This window comes from Cryptomeria japonica, chromosome 7, assembly GCF_030272615.1.
Source record: "Cryptomeria japonica chromosome 7, Sugi_1.0, whole genome shotgun sequence".
In the NCBI taxonomy this organism is placed as follows: domain Eukaryota; kingdom Viridiplantae; phylum Streptophyta; class Pinopsida; order Cupressales; family Cupressaceae; genus Cryptomeria; species Cryptomeria japonica.
Window position 1 is genome coordinate 768,268,999 of NC_081411.1, and position 4,946 is coordinate 768,273,944.

Below are 4,946 nucleotides of genomic sequence, written 5' to 3' on the forward strand. Positions count from 1 at the left end.
TAAAATGTCATGTTTCCTCCAAGATTGTCTTGAGCCAAGTTAGTGATCAAGGTGGATTGGCCTTAGAGATTTCCTTAGAAGAGATTATGAATGAAAGAAGGGTGAATTTTGACCTAAAAGGTGAATTTCGCTCTTGACCCTTCCAAAGGGTCCAGAGCGAAATTGTCATAATCACCTAATTTACCCTTGGTGGAAGCTAAAAGATTGAATCCCTGGGCTTTGTTGAGCTAAAACTAGCATATACTCACCTTCAAGAGAAATTAGGAGTGAAAGAATGAGGCAATTGAGACCTAATCAAGGAAATCACTCCTGACCCTTCCAAAGGGTCCAAGGTGAAATCCTTGGAAATGCCTATTCTTCACCTTGTTTGGACTAAGACGAAGGCAAGTTGCAAAGACATGATGACAAGAGAATGAAGTGGTGATAAATAAAGGTTGAGGAGGTGTTGATAGATGGAGAAAATGTAACTAGGTAAGAAATTCAAGCAAACCTCCTTGGTGTGATTCAAACCTTTCTCATACCATGAACATTCTAGTGAATATGAAAAACATCTTCTAGATTTACCTTGTCTCTTTAAATAATCCACAAGCGAATTTATTCAAGGCACATTTTTTCCTATTTAAAATCACTCACTAAGCCTTATCTTTGATAAATAATGCAAATATGCCTTGATTAAACAATTGTTAAAATTGGCAAAATCGACCTTTAACCTTTGAAATTAACTTAAAATCAAAAAATCCACACTTTGGCGCTCAAAACTATATTTTTTTAATCCTATTGCTAAGTCGACCAGCGTGTAAAGGTGATTTTATTTTATTTTTTTATGCATTTATCAAGTCAGCCTATTGGGAAAATAATGTGAGCACCCTATAAAGGAGAGGTGTGTTTTGTGAAATCATTAATCATCCATTCATTCTCTCCTATGTGAATTGGAAGAGCAGAATTAGAGGTGCGAAATTGAGCAGATTTAGCCGAATTTCCAGATTTTGAAGAATACTTGAAGGTTGATTGAGGGATAAAGTCATCAAAGGGAAGGACCTAAAATTCAGATCAAAGACTTTTCATCTAGCAAATCTCCATTTTCCTTTATCCATTTTTTCAAGGTTGATAGCTAAAAATCAAGGAGAAGGTATGTACAATCAGATTTTTTAAAGCATATTGAAAATTTGATTTAATTTTTTTTACAATCCTTTGTGAGGTTAAGTCTTCAATTTGATTCTTATCAATTTGAAAATTCATAATTCTAAGGGTTTATCACACTATTTTCAAATTGTAATATATCATTTCCTTGAAAGGTCTCAAATCTCCTATCTTGAGGTATTATGCTCAAATCTCCTATCTTGAGGTATTATGCTCAAATCTAACTTAAGCCTTTTTTTGTAGGTATCAAATGACGACCCCCAAGGCCAGTGGATACACTACCCGACAGGCTCTCATCAAAGAGGATTAGAAGAACGATGATTTGGAGACCATGATCGTGTCCAAATGGAGAAATATCAGAGACACCAATGTAGGAAACTTCAATGTGATGAAGTTTCGAGAAGCGCCCTACATCAACAAGCCATCACCTGTTGCGAAGAGGATAATTCAGAGTGGCAACATCAAGGCTGCAAGATTTCCTCTTGTCGTCAAATGTCACGAGCTGATGATTGAATGTGCCCGACACTATGACTCACATTCGAGGATGATCGTAGCCAAGGATGGAACTGTCTTAGCCTATCTTTTAGAAGAAGCTATAAGTGAAGCCTTTCATCTTCCAGAACTAAGAGATATGGTCTACAAGAGCCTGTAAGGGGCTAGGTCTATCTATGAGGATGATCCTGATACCTGTCTGAACTTCATCAACAAGAATTGGTTACTAAAGAGTAGGCCTTGCTTAAACAAAATACCTAATACGCCACACAAAATTGATTTCTAGGAAGAATTCAAGGACTTGATAACCATGCTCAATCGGGTTATTGGTGCCTCTAAAACCTTCTTCTTCGACAAGTGAATGTTCTTCTTCATACAAGTGATTGTCCAAGGAAAAGGAATGCTCAATTGGGCTAGAATCATTAGCAAAAACCTAGACATGCAGTTGAGGAGGCTAGCCCCTACTAAGACATTCCACATGAGGTCATATGTTATATATTTCTTAGTCATAAGTTTTGAGTATGCAGGGCTACCACACAAAGGAGTTGTTGGGAGAGGACTCGGAGAGATAAGAGCACGTGATTCTTATGTTCAACTACATCATCTGCCAAGAAATGACTACAAGCTAATCAATGACACCTTCACGATGTATATCACCAGGACATTGCAAGGAGGGATTCACCATTGACAATCTACTGAGGCACAAGAACTCATGAAGAAGCATGGTACATGGTTCATTCAGTTTCCAAAATTCACCTACATCTAAGTCCATGGGTGTCCTTCACCTCCCTATATGTTGCCAAGGTATCCTACAGACAAAATAATATTACTTGAGGTGACTAGACAGTTGGCATCTTATGCTAGAGCATCAAGACATAAGCACGGAAATGGAATTCCCATACCCATTCTACTAGGGAATTCAATTGAAGTGTATCCTAATTCTCAAGCCACGAAGGATGCAGAGAAGGAGTTATCTCTATATTCATTCACATCCTTTGCCTCAAGGGAGAATTTTGACCCTCATGGTCACATGGAAGAAATAGTTGGGAAGAAATACAAGCATGAGTTTCAAGTAGAAGACTTCTGGATGAATATTCAGGATGATATAGAGGTGAAAAGAAAGATGTATTCTATATTACCCTTGGATCTCATCAGGAAATGTAAGGTTTATAGAGTAGCTAATCAAGCCCAGGACAGTGGTAGATATCTCCAATCATCCTATGAGAAGGAAGATAGATTGGAATGAGCCAGAAGTTTCAGACCTAAGAGCATGAATGGCTCCTGTGTTGAATTGCACTCGCAGATGGGTGGACGGGCAACATCAAAAATTGAAAGAGTGGAATGTAGCCATGGCATTCACCCTAGAAACAAGAACAAAAGAAGGAGAAGCAAGTGTGAGTGAGAATACTTCTCATTCTAAGGGATCAAAGAGAAAAGAAGGACCTGAGAAGAGAGAGTCTTCCAAGAAGAAACAATAAGTGAATCCTGATCGTCCACCGAGTATGTCTTCTAGGCATGAAAAAGAAACAAGTCAAGGAGAAGATCAAGGACAGATAGTGTATGGAATTGACGAGTCTATGGAATCCATGGTGCAAAATGATAAACAAGGTAAAGGACAAACACCATAGCATTCATCAAGTGAATCTCTCTAGGTTGGTGCTAATGAACGACAAGAAGAAAAGAATGATGATGAAGAAACATCTCCTTTCAGAGAAGATAGACCTTTGCCTAAGGAAATACAAGTGAGGGAAAGAAAGTCTTCTATTCCAGATTGGCTAAAGGAAAGACTGAAAAGGGTAGTTGTGGTTGAAGAAGAAGAAGAACAAGTATTTGACTTGGAAAGTCTCATAGGAAGTTCCCATGAAGAGATTGAAAAGAAGAAGGCTACAAAGATGTCAAAGGTAGTTAGAGATGATACGGGATCCAGGAAGATACAGGTGGCCACACCAGTGGTGGACAAGTATGACGATGAGATTCTAGCAAAGGAATATGATCTAGAGACATTTGATCTTGGTCCATTTACCTCTGAGCAGGCCATGGAAGATGCAACTGATTTAGTGAAAGCACTTAATGACAAACTCAAAGAAGAAATGGAAAAGAATAAGAAGATAGAAAGGGAGGTTAGTGCTTGGAGGAATTATTTTAGTCACCTTAGTCAACCTTTAAGGCGACAGGATCCAGCAGTATCACCTTTGCATGCACATCCTCCCGAATCAGTAAATGAGGCTAAAAGGATGAAGAACTTAGCCCAACTCATGAGTTCTTGGATTGATGAATCTTACAAGGTAGCCATTGAATTTATAACAAGAATGATGAAGACAGTCCAACGGGCCATCCAGGTCCTTGAGATCATTCATAATTTATTGATAACTATAGATGCATTCACTCACACTAGAGACATTATCATCCCGGTCTTACAAGCAATAAGAAGAACACCAAGACAGATTTTAGCACAAGAGAAAATAATGGATGGAGGAACCCATAGCCTTCTGCAATGGTCAACTTTTCTCTAGATGAAGGAAGTTCTTTTCGATGACATCAATACCAGATGCAACCGAGTTTAAGGCACCATCCACCCTATTCAAGACAAGGTGTTTAATGTATTGTGTACGATCCTTGACAGAAGGATTGAGATCGAGACATATGTGGATGTCCAAGAGTTGGAAGACAGGATCAAGATCATTTTTTGCAAGGAGGAGAACATGGTCACAAAGGAGCAGTGAGGTCAGATGTATGCTACTATGTTCTTGATCGAGAAAACAAAAGAGCTAGAGCCTGGATGGGAGACGACCCTTCTCATAGCTTTTGATCAAGTCCTCCACTTGGAAGAACGGATGAAGAATCTTCATGAGATTCCCATTGCTGAGATTGAGGGGATTGCCTCCAAATTCATTAAATATGCTAGAAAAGAACATAGAAAGGAGAACAAAATTCTAGATGAAAAGTTGTTATGAGATGAGGTGGCAACTTTATTTCCATTGGGCTATATTTCCCTATTATTTGTGCCAATTTCTATTGGCTATGGATTGAATATGTTTTTCTAAATGGGGTCCTTTTTGTAACAAACCCTAATTAGGGTTTAGGTGTCAAAATCTTAGCCATTGATCTTCTTTTGTTCTAGGCCATTCATTGTATTTGAGAGTGCTATATAAGCCCTCACTCATTTCATTTTAAGGAGTTAGAGAGTTAGAGTCAAAAAAAGAGAAATAAGATAAAAAAATTGTTAGCAGCAGATAAATAAGTAGTGAAGAGAGAAAGTTGAACAATTGTTGTTTATGTGGCTATGAGATCAATGAAATATTGAAGATATGGTG